This window comes from Haemorhous mexicanus, chromosome 6 (genome assembly GCF_027477595.1).
Source record: "Haemorhous mexicanus isolate bHaeMex1 chromosome 6, bHaeMex1.pri, whole genome shotgun sequence".
NCBI lineage: Eukaryota > Metazoa > Chordata > Aves > Passeriformes > Fringillidae > Haemorhous > Haemorhous mexicanus.
This window is the reverse complement of record NC_082346.1, coordinates 31,357,215-31,371,380: the sequence shown is the minus strand read 5'-3', so window position 1 is coordinate 31,371,380 and position 14,166 is coordinate 31,357,215. Positions and strand designations below refer to the sequence as shown.

Below are 14,166 nucleotides of genomic sequence, written 5' to 3'. Positions count from 1 at the left end.
GGTTTCCTGGTGTCCAGGAGCTAGTTCTTAGAATGCAATGATGTTCATTAGCTTCCTGTGAGGAAGAGTTATCATTTGGCTGTAGGTTTTTGCCTTTAGGCTATGTTTGGCAAAATAAGTTTTAGGTACATTTAATCCAGTTGGCATTTTTTTGGTATTAAAACTTAGTCCCATTCATTCTCCTTGACCTTTCTATGATGAAGACATTGCTGGGGTGAGCCTTGCACTTGGTCTGTGTTCTGTAGGTAACTCTGTAGCAAAGGGTGAGCTTATTTGATGCCTTCTGGAAGAGCTAAAATAGCTGAAGTACATAAGCAAAAGCTCATTGAGTAAAAATTATATGCTTCCACAGTTAATGGCCCTTTCCAGTGTAAGAGGGTGTAACATGTGGCTGCTGCATGTCTGTGTGTGACTTCGTTATGTTGTGGTTTTCCCAGTGTGTAAGGCTGTAAGGTTGCCAAGCTGGTGTAGGGTTGTGCCAGCCACACCTGGCGCACGGGGAGGAGGTGACCTTGTAGGTGTGCAGGGCATGGACAGCCTCAGGGAGGAGAAGCATTTAGGTGCTGCTGCTGATTTCTTTCTGCTCAGAGCAGTAGCCTGAGCAGAAAGCTCCTTTTGCATCCAACAGGAGTGCCTCCTCACCAAACTTCACTGGGCAGGAAAGCTGAAATACTTGGTGTTCCGAAAACAAAAATCCTGTTGTTCTGGGGTTTCTTAATGCCTCGTGAGCAGACTATGTAAAGGGACTTGGTCAACTGGAAATTGCTATCTTTGCAGAAGTTTCTCTATATTTGTTTGTGTAAGATTATTAAAAAGTTTGGAGGGTGAAATGTTACTTTATTTTTCAGATCATAGTGTGCTCATTGACATAGGTGTGGTCATTTTAGTATCCCACAGAATACATCTGGTCCTTCCAAATTTGAAGGCCTGGCTATGCTGCTGCTTTTCTTTTCTGTGCTATGTGAGGTGATGAGCAACCAAGCTGTCCTGTATCTAAAGTTCAGATCTTGGCACAGCAGCTGGGTGGCATTGCTTATACCTGAAACTTCTTGTAATTTGCAGGGGTGAAAAATCCTTTAATTATTGGGTAGGTGACAAATACACAGATCAAAGTGAGACTTTTGAGGCAAAGCTTGGTTTATAAGGTAGAAGTAATCATGGCTCTTGTAGTGAAGTTTAATGTTGGCGCTACAGAACTGAGGACAGACCTGGGAAAAACAGTGTAAAAGTCTTTTGTCTGTCCTGTGATATATTGGCCTTGTCTCCTTGACCTCCTTATCCTTGGCAGAGGGCAGGTGCCACGTGCAGAGTAACTTCAGCCACTGTAATTTTCTGCAGTCCTATGTGCTTCTGCTGAGGTGACACACACAACTGCTGGTCTGCTCTGACCTTTTCTACTTAGGCTTCCACATGCAAAGGGATCACTGTCCAACTCTGGTTTCAGCTGATCCTAAATAGACAAGCTATCCCAAGTTTCACACAGGAAAAAAATGGATTTTAGTTGTGTCCACAAAATCTGCCTTTTCTGGAAACTGTAGCAAGTCTGCTATGGTTTGACTGCTGTTTGCTGCAATCAGAGTGAATGATACTAGACAAAAAAGAGCCTAGGAGTATTTGTTATGGAAGTCCATTTTAGATCTCTCCCTGTAGCCTTTGGCTTGCTACAGCCTTTCTGATTTGATAAAACTGTGCCATGGCCTTTCTGATTTCCTGGACTATTGATTGCCCTGTGTCTGAAAATGCATTTAATTTTGAGATGCTTTTATAGGCAGTAGTCTTCCTTCTCACATGGAAGAAATGGAGACCAGAGATCTTGTAACAAATTGATTGTGAGTTACTTCTGGTTACATGGAAAAACTGACATAATAATAACAAACTGTGTGCAGATGCCTGAGTTGCACAAGGCTTTAGGTTCAGAAGCTTGCATTCACGTTTTAGCTTCCATAGGTTTCTACACCACACGAGTGCACTGTTTCTGCTGCACTTTGGTGTAAAATGTATCCTTTTATAGTAGGATCATCAGTAAATGATGAAGGCAAAACATGTAAGAAAATAACACTTTGTTCTACAAATTCACATCAAAAGCTGGATTCCGTAAGCTTAAAAGATAAAACTCCTGGTCCTAAGATGACACTTCTAGACAACTCTCTCAGGAAGTTCTTAGCCTAGCAGTAGCTAAACTTCTGATGTCATCTCCTTTTACCTCTGGCTGTGGGGCCGTTAAGCCAGACACTGGCTGTCTGGGTCTCTTTTGTGCTGCACTGCTTTTTCCACCTATTGCTTGGGAGGAGGCTGAAGAAGCCTTGCTGTCTCAGCAGTGGACTTGAACCCCACACAAGAGTGTACACCAGGTACCTGGGACACTGCCTTTGTGTCTTCCTGTAAACAAATGCTTGGTTCTGATGGAGGCACTTTTGGATTACTGTTCATGTAAGAATGTTCATCTCTGGCTTCCTTCCTGAATTCCCTCCTGTAGGCAGAAAGCAAATACAAAGTGAGATGTATGGGTCGGGGCAATAACATACTTGGATTCACAGCAGAGTGTTTTAAAGAGGTGGAGAAGGGGAGGCTGGGACATTTGACATGAATGGATCTGGGAAGTAATGCTGGCACTAGTTAATCTGGCCTGTCGTTTCTCATTTTATTTACTCCTGACACTTGATTGTCAGACTAGACTTTTATACTGTGTTCTCTTTGTGGCTTAGACTGCTCAGCACTCCTGTGAAGTCCTTCTAATCCTTTTTGCTATCTGTCTCTGGTAACAAAAACTCAATTGACAGAATGAATACTTGAATTCCAGAGAGCAAGTGTGGATTCAGGCTTGGGAAGAATGAAGAACCAGCAAATATGGCAAGATCTTGTTGGGAAGGAGGGACTCTTACAGAGGTGAATTAACTTGTGTGCTCTATCTTGGCAACTGTTGAGGGCCTTTGCTGCTTCCACGGCTAAATGGTACCCACCAACAGGTATTCAAATAGAAAAAGACCTTATTGATCTGGTTTGGATTTTTTGATGAGACAATGGGAATGCAATAAGATTGTCCCTCTTGCCTTGTAACTTTGCTGTATGGCAGATCCACATGTGTGTAGCACTGCAGAAGTAGAAACTTTCTCAGCTGGCAGGCAAGTGTTCTGCAAGATATTAGAAACATTGCTGCCATGCTCCTGCCCTCACGTTTGTTGAAGAAAGATGTGTTTCTGGGTGCTCTGATTGGAACCAACTGTGTTGGTTGCAATTCTGAGCAGTTCTTTCAGGAACTGAAGATTGTTTCACCATAGTGGTTGAGATGTACTGTGTTATAACCGTGCTTACTGCTGCCAAATGCCACAGAGCTCCAGAGTGCTAACTGTAATCTGCTGGTGACAAAATTGGTCTTTCAGTATTGCAGCTCTGACTTGGCTGTGTATAAACCAGCCTTATGTTAGGACTAAGAAAACTCCTACATTAACATTCTCATCCTCCTCTTTCTGGCTTCTTGACACTGAAAGTGCCCTGAGCTTGACAGTCTGGGCCAGAATACTGATGGTACTAGTTCCTTTGAAGGCCATATCTGGACTGGGAATGCTGTGTCTATAACAGGGAAAGGGGAACAGGCAATTTTCCTCTTAACTTGGATGGAATGACCTATTACTTCTGCTTTTAAATATGAATGAACTCATTCTCCTTACCTCAGATATTGGCCATATGGTATTCCTGGTAAAAGCAGCAGATGTTCTTCTGCTGTGTTTTGCTTTGGTACACAATTTCTCTTTGTTTTCTTTCTGTCCTGTCTGCAGTGGGCTGTGATATTGCTCATCTTGAGTATATCAGGTTATTGCCCTGATTTTCTAAATGTTCATTTAGAGATAAGACGGGGTGCATGAAATGTTGCTTGGGTTGTGGATCTGATGTCTGTGTGTGTATAGGTGGTAAAAACCATGGTTCTGTGCTCAGCTCAATAGCTTCTCCTTCTGTTTTACTGTTACTTATGACCTTTGCACCTTGGTCTTCAGCATAATAATGTGTTACACCCCACCGTGGCATTTGGCAGTCTGCATGCAGGAGTTTGATGACTGCAGGAATAAAGTGTTGTTCTCTGTGGTGTCTTCTGTTTGCATGGGGTATGAAGTACTTAACACAGCACTCACTTGTGACCAGCGTGTTGACACTTTATCTCTTGCTTTACTTCGGAAGGCCTCTGGTAGTGACATGGGGCGATTCCCCTTTGGGGAAAACATGGGTGTTTAGACGATAGATTCTGTCTTTCTGATGAAAGAAATAGAAGTGGGGAGGTGCTTACCTCAGAGCCCAAAGGGTTTAGCCTCAGATCATGCACTGAAGAAATGTGTAGTAAGGAACTGCCCTTCCTGTCTGTGTTCAGAAACCACTAATCCTTTCTGGAAGACTTGTGTCTGGGTGCTCTTGGGCCTGTTGTTTTCTGCTTGGTGCTGTAAGTTACCTGTGATGGTTTGTGCACTCTGCTTAGCATGTGAAGGCTTGTAGTTCTCACATTCAGTGAGACAAGGTGGTTTTGTAGGAAGCTTTAACTGCAAAATACTGTCACTTGCAGGTACTTCCAAACTTAGTGTGGCCCCTTAGCAGAGCCAGTCAAGAGACTGAACTCTTAAGCATCTGCTTGTGAGGGAGACTGAAACCCAGAGTGCTTTGTCTAAGGGGGAAAGAGTCTGTTTGATGACGGTAGGATTAATGGTAGAGTTGTTCAGTTATGATAGGTGGCTCTAAAATTTTAATACTGCTGTTACTAGAAGACAAAACCACAAGAGTGAAACCTCCTCGTAACTGTGTTTGGGAGCAGACTCATGCTCCCTGAGAATCCCACTGGGCCCAGTTACAAGGATGCAACAAAGCAGTGTTTTCATCTTTGTCCATAATCAAAAGAGGAACAGCTGCTCTGGGGGATAAAATGCAAGGAAAGGCTAGATAAATTCTAAGACATTGAGAAGAGACAGATTTTCTTTGTAATAATCTCATTTGTATTTACAGAGTTACTACAGTCCTTGAGGTGCTGCCGCAATGTACACAGTGTAAGCAAAAACAACAACAACAGAAAGGTTGTTTAAACTCTGATAGACAAGACCAGTGTTCAAAATGGCTGGAGGTGTTTTGTAGCAAATGTGTGTGTTTCTCTGTCTCACTGCTCTCAGTAATTTACCCTGCACTGCCATTTTAGCACCCCATGTTCCGTGCTGCAGGAATGCTTTGGCCTAATATCAAGCTCTGAAAGATATGTTCAGTATCAGCTCATGATCTCAGCCAAGGAGGGGGTGTATGCTCTATGCTTGTGTAGGTTCTGTCCCTTACGGAGGCAAGGCTAAACTGGGAACAGTTAAAAAAAGATTACAAAATAAAACCTCTACACCCCATTCCCATCTCTCCTCCACCCCTGCCCCCCGACAGCTCTCCCTACCCCAAAACCTGTACACTTCCTGAAAGCTCATCTGGCATGGGAGAGGAGAGTTTGCTCTTTTTTCCCAGAGCAGGAGATTCCTTTGTTGCCATTTGTGGTTGTTTAGGGAAGAAGCCTTTTGCAGTATCTCCCGGGTGGTGCTAATCCCTTGCATGAAGGAGCATGGTCCCCGCTGTCCGTGCGCAGCCCCCTGTGCGCTGAGCTCTGCAGCGGGGCCCTGCTCAGCCCTGCTGTGCCCGCACGGGCCGCCCTGCATCGCTGCTGCAGCGCGCAGACCTTGGCGAAATGCACAAAGTAACTGCCCTCAAAACCTTGCAAACTCATTCCTGTCTGCCCAAGGGCAGTTCTTTTCAATCATGGAGACACTGTTAATGAGTTCAGCTGAGGAAATCACACAAAGAACTGTGGGAGAGGGAAGGCTCCTTCTGGCGTGCCAAGCGTGAGCTAGAATGTGTGCAAAGAGGGTAAAGAGGTGTGGCAAATATCTTAGGAAGGAATGAAAGAAATGAAACAGAGGTGAGGCAGTGTTAGGACTTGAAAAAGAAGGAAAAGAGCTGGAAACTGGAGAGGGTAGCCATTGGCAAAGAAAGTCTTAGTTGTTAGTCCTTTCATAAATGTAATTTTATAAATCAATAAATATCAAGCTCATGTCAGTGACTGTAGCTACAAAAATATAAAGGGGGTTAAATATTTACAGAAAAGAATTTGAGGGAAAACATGTTTTCAAGAAGTTTTGCTCTTTGATTCTTGCTACTGAGTCAAATTATTGGCATATTTGAGTCAGAAATAGCTCATGTATCTGAGTGACCTTTTAATTTCCTTTTCAGTCTTCTGAACTGTATTGAGTAATGAAGTGAACAAAGAAAGCATTAAGAACAGGCATGATGCAGATTTTGTTGCATGTTTGCAGTAGAGCTCTGTATTTCTTTGGGTGTGATATAGCAAGAACCTGCTGTGAGAGTTAAGATCTCAGGGACCAGTGATCGCTCAGATTAAAAGGGTGTTTTTTCTCCACGTGATGGTAGCTTGCGATATCCATGTTGCAGTGGACTTTTTTTTTTTCTCAGTGTTTATACAGCACCTAGCACAGCATGGTCTGATTTGTAGGCTCCGATTTCTACTTGTCTTTGACCTGCAAGTGTTAATGAGGCAAGAAGTGCTTGTGTAGGGCTTTTTTTGCCTAGTCACATACCTTTCTGAAAGCAAAAGTTTATCCTTTGGCATGTGCCCCAGGCTTCCTGTCTGCAGCTCTTCCTTTGCAGGTTCTTCTGCAGCGAGTCACAACAGCTAGCTGTTTTGTAGGAAAAAGGATGTTAAAAAGCATGTGCTATAGGAACGGGATGGGAAATGACGTTTCAGCCCAGAGGCTTTCATATGAGGGGGAGGAGCGTGAGATCAGTGGGCTTTTTATTGCACAGGATGAAAAGATCCCACAACTAAAATCTGATCTAACCTTTGCTTCCTGTGTGTCTTACAAGAAATGTTTTCCATGTAAGGCAAGGAGGGACTGCTGTAAGGAAGCATGTGGCTGTCATTTATTTCAGAAAATGTGTCTCGGCATTCAGCTGTAGAAAAACAGACCAAAGAAACCTGTGGTAGCTGCAGTCTTTGTTGCCCACGTTTATGCTATTTAAGGACTAGTCTTCTCCAGCTTGATTCTGGTGAAATAGCAGGCTTGCCTAAAGTCTACTGACTACTTGTAGGTGAGGGGATTTAGCCAGGCATTGCTGGGGATAGGCCTGACATTTCTCAACTCAGCATAACTGGATTATTCAGCTGATGGTAAGCCAACACCTTCCCAGAAGGTTTCTAGAGCTCTGGTTTGACTCTTGGTAAATGATTTCTTACGCAAGTCACCTATACAAGGCCACCTACACTTCAGGTGTGGTTTTAAAAAGAAGTGTTGATTATGTTAATCACTTCTCTGAAGTTCTTTTAGACTTTCATTCCTGATACCCTTCCCCCCTCATACTTTTTCTTGACTTAAAATAGTGGAGGAAAAAAAATTCTGTCTCAGAAATGGGGATTTAATAATTTTCTTGGCTGAAGAAGCCAAGGATTCCTTTTTGCATCTTGAAATGAAGGTGTTTGCAGGCCTTGGGTTAATCTTAATATCTAAAAAATCGTTTCAACTCTGAACTTCAGCTAATTTCAGGGACCAGACCACCCCAGGATTGATGACATTTAGGCAGTAATGTGAGTGTCCCCTGTTTCAATCTCCTCCTCAGCTTTTTTTTTTCAGTCTTCTGCAAAGTCAGAGTCTCAATATAGATTGTACATCTTTCTTTTGTTGCAGTCTCTTTCACGTTATTATCATTGGTCTTAAACCCTTTGCATTTTTGGTGGACGCTTGTAGAAGGGAGCTGGGATCCCTCTGCATGTTCTCATCTCTTGACTGATTTGCAGGTGAGCTCTGTAGCCCTTTCTCAGCAATGTGCAATGGGTGTTGAGCATTGCTGTGCTCAGAGATGACATGGCTCTCACAAGGCCAGTTCTTTCTTTTCTCCATTCCTTCATTCCCATCAGATCAGGAGTCCTTCCTGCAGTTAGGAGGTCAACATTATTTCCCCAGGAAAAAAAGCAAGCAAAAATGTTGGGTCAGGCATCTTGGAACTATTGATGTTGCAGACCATCACCTGCTCTGCATTTCTCCTTGCTGGTGGAAGTACTTTCAGTGTTTGCAAGGGCTAGTGTTCCCTTGATGATGGTAGTGTTGAGGTTGTAGCTGTAAATTCTAAAAGGCCTCACTCCTGAGGGCCTTTGCTTTTGGGGAAGAGTAACCTTTTATGTCATGACTTCTGAGAGTGAAACTTGCTCTTGGTCTAGTGACAAAACCCAACAGTTTTTCTTGGTCAGGATTAAAAATTTATTAGTAGAACTGCTTCCTCAAAGAACTTAAACTCCTGCCCAATTTCACTTATTTTGTAGCAAATGTTGCCTAAATATAATTAGCTTTTTCAGATTTGATTTGTCTGCAAGGAGCTTGTAAAGACTGTTGATGCCTTTGATGTAAATAAAGTGCGGCTGTTCTTGGCAGAGATGATGAAGCTTAACCTTGGTCCCTCAGAAGTACATTGTTGAGTTCTGTCCTTACCACGTGTTCCTACCTTTCAAAAGGGCTCACAGTAGCATTTCTCTGAGATTTCATTTTCAAGGGCGCTGTGAAGCAGCATCTGCAGTGATTTCCAGCAGCTATACTCAAGTGCCTCTGAGGAGCAGGACTTGGAGGTGGAGGCTGAGGCAGTGTTGCTAGAGACCAGGGAAGGGTATGTGAGGGCTGGAGAAAAGGCTTCTGATAGCTATTGGGCTCTGTAGTATGCCGTAAGAAGGGTGGTTTCCTCAAAATGAGCCTTGTAGTGTCCTGTGGAGCCTTAGTGGAGCTATTTATTTTCCACAATGCAGGCTTGTCTTTGTCTTCCCCCCTCTTCCTTCTTCATGTGAAAGGGTGATTCTGCTTCATGAGGAGAGCAGACCGTGACGTGCAAAAGGAGACAAATGGAGATCCTTTGTTATCCAGAGCCAACTGCGGCTTACACCTGTTAAATGCAATGTTTGGCTTACCTAGAGAAGCAGCTCTAGGTGAGTTAGAATGTGTATAAAACAGCAGAGACTAGTCTTTTCACAAAAGGAAGCTTGCAAGTGGCTTTTTTAAAAGATGCCAGTGGAAGTCCAGATAGTTGCAAGTGACAGACCACCAACTCCTCTGGATATAGCTGCTGCGACATTTGCGCTATACAGTCTCTCTGAACCGTATAGGTGGAGCTACAGATGACATTTGGTGTTTTGTTGTCTTTTTTTAACAGTTGTTAGTCTGCATATAGTGAAGAGAAGTGAGATTATTAAAATAAAACCACCAACCCTCCCGCCCATTCTTGGTCAATTCCTGTGCAGGGACCATTTCTGAAAACTCTGCATAATGTATTTTTTTGTTACGGATAAGAACAAGGAGCTCAGTTAACCTGTGCATTGGAGACCATTGCCAGTCTGATGTTGATGTTTAGATCTTTCTGCGAGATTCAGGGTTTTTAATTTGTAAAGCATGCCTTAATTTAAATGGTTGCTCTGTTTCTTTTAAACTGTTGCACCAGTGTCATTACTTTCCTGTTTCTTCTTGTCCAAGAGATGCCAGAGAATTGTTGATCAAGTGTCTGATCCTTATGCCAAGCTGTTTGCATTCCTCTACATACATGTAGCATTTGTAGAAACTAACACTTATCTCTGTATGGGTTTTATTTAGAATGTTTGGCTTTAGAGGAAAAGGAAATCAGTAATGCTGAAAGATGGCGTTAGTGGATTTAACCAGTTGTTTTGCAGCCCATCCTTAAACTGCAGAGGTAAAAGGAAAACAGCTTTGGTTATGGCAGCTGTTGACTCTCAAAAGACTAAATTGTATATCAGATTTACAAAATGGGGAAAACAAATCAAGTCTTAAGAGTACAGTATAAAAAGGTGCATACCCTTTGAGAAACTCATCTCAAAATAGATTAAAGGAACATGAAAATCTTATGCTGTTGAAAGTAATTGTAAATCACCTTCTCACTCTTTGGTGGGTCTTGCATATTAATTTTTTTTTGCTGTAAGCTCTTGTAGCTGATCTCTTTGTCCTGCTGCTTGGAGCACTGTGTTACAGGTAAAAACATGAAGAGCAGGACTTTTAAACAAGCTTGCTTTATACTAATTCTAATAACCTTTATTTAATCAATTCAGTCTGAGGGAACCTTGTTTCCAGAGACAGGAAATTGCTTGAGGATTACTGGCTGTGGCAGGACCTTCATATTTATTTGCAAAATGTCTGGAAAAAAATAATAATAGGATCAGTCTTCCTTTAAAGGCAGTTGAAACTGGAGTTGCTGAGCTTTTCCCATGAGGCTGGGTAGAGGTCACTGGTCACATTCACTAGAATGTTTTTTCTTGAGAAATAGTTTCATAGTTTCAGTGTACTTTTGGAGGATACTTGGAGACACCTTAAAACCCCAAGCAAAGCAGGGAGTGACCTGTTTCCCAAGTGGATGTACTGTTCACTTAGCTGCTAGTTGCTTGACATACTTATTCCTTACCTTCAGATAGTAGAGAGTTAAATATTCCTACTCTAAAATGTACTTTTTAGAGGGAATGGGGAATGATCTTCCACTTTTCAGGTCTGTGTGTGCAAGGGGAGCAAGGCATGGAGGTGTTTGGGGTAGCATGTGTGGTATCTTTATGTTCATGTGCCTAGCCTGTTGACATTTGAATTCAAGTATGCTGGACAAGTGAAAAAAACAAGTAGAAATCCAAAAGACTCCATAATCTGTCTTCTTGCTTGTGTTTCATGGATGGTTGCCTGGTAGCTGGCCCATTCAGGCATGGGGGACACTATGCCTGGAGCCAGGAGGCAGGCAGCACCTGGGAGTGGTGTGCTTGGCTGAGGGAAAAAGGCAGGGAAGCAAGTGCTCAGGTCGATAGCGGGATGCTTTACCTCTGCGTTCTGGTCCCTGGTGGAAAGGTGTTGCCTGTGGCTTAATCCAGAGTTTGTCTTCGCACATTTTGAGTATCGGGGGGATTATGATCTTTGGAAAGGTTTTCCCTAGAGTTTTGAGGTAGACTGGACAAAGCCTAGCTGTGCTTTTGGAGTCCTAGGTGGTCTAGCAAAACAACCAAAGTGTGACATAGAAGATTGAATAACCAGTATGCTCTGACTCCTGGGTGTATCTCCTTTTGGCCTAGCACGGGCATGTGTGTCATTCTTGCTTGTGTGCAGCACCACTTCGTAGCCCTGCACAAAACTGTAACATTTACTGCTGAGCCTTTTGCTGACTCTTGCTGTTCTTCCTTGTGTAACTTTCCCCTCTCTTTTGGCTTTGATTTCATTTGCTTGCCTCTAACTCTAACAAGCCTGTGTTACCTTTGGCTGTTTTGGAGCACTCTCACCTACCTTTCTGGCCTTTAATCTGCATGGAAACCGTGATGCTGGATCCATGATTTAGGGGAATGATTTCGATATAAAATATCTTTATGTATAGTAAATTATTTTTTTCTGCACTTCAATGTGGATTGAAAATTGAGATGGTTTTAGGGGCAAGAAGCTTGTACAATTTCTTGGCCCAGGATAGTGGGCTGCTTGCTTAAGCCAGAGAGTGCTTTCAGACACTTCAGGCCTTGGCAGCAAATCTGAGGTGGGAGTGTTTCCCCAGCTGCTGCTTCCACTGGCCCCAGAGCTGACCTTGTGCAAGGGCCCAGTTTCTCCCAGAAGTTCCCAAAAATTTCATTACTGTTGCAAAGGGGATATTTAGCTGCAAGGTGGGTGTAGGAGCAGCAGCATGGCGGTGTCTATTCACTCAGGAGCAAGGGTCATCCTTCAGCCCAGGTAGCCTGTAGGTGGTGGAGGGACAGCCCCAGCTGGCTCTGCAAAGGGGAGATGCTGATGTACAAGAGGTGGACTAGACTGCAGGTCAGTAAAGGTTGAGGAACCAGTCCTACTATATAAACAAGGTGCTGAGAGCTGCTAAGTGAGCAGTTGCTCTCACAGTGTCCCTTGGCTGCCTAACATTTTGTTTGAGTTTGATAACAGTTTGACAGAGGCCCCTCCCTGGGGAGTCGAGGAATGGGGATCCCTCTGACACTTGCAGGGTGGTGCAGAAGACTGGCTGTGCTCCCTCTCCTGCTATAAGTCAGAGCATCCTGTGTACCACTTCTGGACTACCCTAGTTCCAGCTAACAGTGACTTATTTTTTAAAATATTTTTTCCTCTACTAGCCATGCTTTGTGAAGCCTAAATGCCACTGAGTCAGGTGAGGAAGAAGTTGAAGCTTTAAACTGACCTTCTATTGAGGTACAACAAACAGGTGTTATTTATGAAAAGTTTCATTCTGCAAACTCTTACTTCTCTATGCTTCTTTCTGGCATGCTTCTCTCCCACCCCAATTTGATGGTGGAAATCTTTAACACAAAATCTACATCTTTAACACAAAATCTTTGTGTGATGGTTGTAGGTCTCAGATGACAGTTTGGTACTCTGCTGGTAAGGGATCTATCCTGAGAATTCTGCTTGGAGCACTTGACCATATCATTTTGTGTGTATGTCCTCTTGAGACATGTAATAAGCCACTATCCTTTTTGGAGTGTCTATCTGACTTGATTATTCTAGCTTGTGCTGCTCAAATTAGAATGTAATTGCAACTGATCCCTTGTAAGAAAATCAAGTTAAGTGTAGCCTGTTGAGGGAGACTAGTTAGAGGAAAAAAGGCTGTGAGGGTCTTCTGCATAGTGATGTGTCTTCTCTGTGAGTAATTCTGGTAATTGTAAGAATGATTTAAAAGAAAGCAAGCTGTCTCGGCTCCTTTTCCCCACCCCCACATCTCTTGGTCCTACTGACTTTTGAAATTAGTTATGTTAACTTGCCTGAAGTCTGAAATCTTCATGTTGAGTGTTGGGGTGGAGTCTGTGTGGGGTGTGCCTGCTGCTGGTGAGGGTGCTCTGCTAGGGGACCTGCCAGGGACACCGACAGCGGGTCTGTGTGCAGGCAGTGTGCTAATCGTCCTGTGGTCTTAATTGCGACAGGGTTGAATGGGCATGCAAAATTTGTTCTTTTTTTATTGTGCACTGGCAAGAGTGATGTGGTGCTGTGGAATAAAACCTGCCCAGTGCCACTGGGATGGATGTCTGCCACAGTGAGGGGTTTGTGGCAGTACATGTGCATCTGTGCTGTTAACACAGTGCATCCTGAGGAGGAAAAGCAGTAAGAAACATCTAGCAACTTCGCAGCTTCTAAAAAACAAAAGTAAAGAAAAATAGTGGGCTAATGGATGCAAAACCAAGCCATAGTGCCTAGACCTTTTGAGGGCCTGCCTTATCAAGACCTATTGAAGTAATTCTCTTCTGTGTTAGAATCTCGAATGCAGTCTTAAGGCCAAAGCCAGAAGTTAAGGCTTTTTTGGTTTGGTCAATGATCTGTCTTGTTGGAAGATTACATTTTCAGAGGACTTAAGGGCCAGTCTTATTTTTCGGCGGTTTTGTGTGTGTGTGTTTATCTCAGAAAAGATCTATGTGCTGACAGACATTGAAACATTAAGGATTTGTTAGCTTGGAATCTTCTGATACAACAATATGTCTCTTGCTGAGAACCTTCTTTATAAGGTGGAATACAAATAACAGGCACTGTACAATATTTGACACCATTCCTTGAAAGGGGGTGAGACTTCTGTATAGTGGATATTTTTATATCTGGGAAATGTAATAATTTTAAAGTTGAGTTGTGTCTCACAGCTGTGCTTTTAGGAATAAATGTAAGAGTTCCTTCATCTCCTAGTATAGTTCCTTACTTAAATGTCAGGCTGCTTCACTGAAGTTTATATTTAGAGGACTTTGATAGGAAAAAGACTTCCAAATGGATGTCCTCCCAAGTGGCTGTGCAGCCCGGTGGTACTGCAGCTGCATGTATAGCAGACTGATGCTTTTAGCCTCATTAGTTGAAATGAAAGCACAAGAAATGATCAGGATAGGGAGAGTTCTGGTAGTGAGGAATTATAAAATAAGCCTTTACTGTACATGGGCTTTCATTCTCTGAAACAGATTAAGACTGCTGCATAAATGAGAATAGCATCCTGGATATACAAGTGACCTTACCTATCCAGTGCTTCTTTGTCAACCCTGTTACTGAAAGTAACATTTCAAGCTTGGATGTGGTTACAAGAAGTTCTGCCTTTGCACGAATTTTCTTTATTCTCCTTCCCTGAAGCCATTCCAGTTTACTGTGAGTTTTCTTTTTTAGGACTTATTATTTT

The 14,166-nt window shown here is 42.9% G+C and overlaps 1 protein-coding gene across 8 annotated transcripts in view; it reads left to right on the top strand.

Moving 5' to 3' along the window:
• SUSD6 (sushi domain containing 6) overlaps nucleotides 1-14,166 on the top strand; it is an 80,652-nt gene that overhangs the window by 11,335 nt on the left and 55,151 nt on the right. For 3 of the 8 annotated variants that reach the window (XM_059849683.1, XM_059849682.1, XM_059849681.1), the window contains exon 3: nucleotides 2,801-2,886. The exons of the other annotated variants lie outside the window; for them this stretch is intronic. The gene's annotated coding sequence lies outside the window, so the exon portion shown is untranslated. The remainder of the gene's footprint in view (nucleotides 1-2,800; nucleotides 2,887-14,166) is intronic. 8 annotated transcript variants of the gene reach the window in all.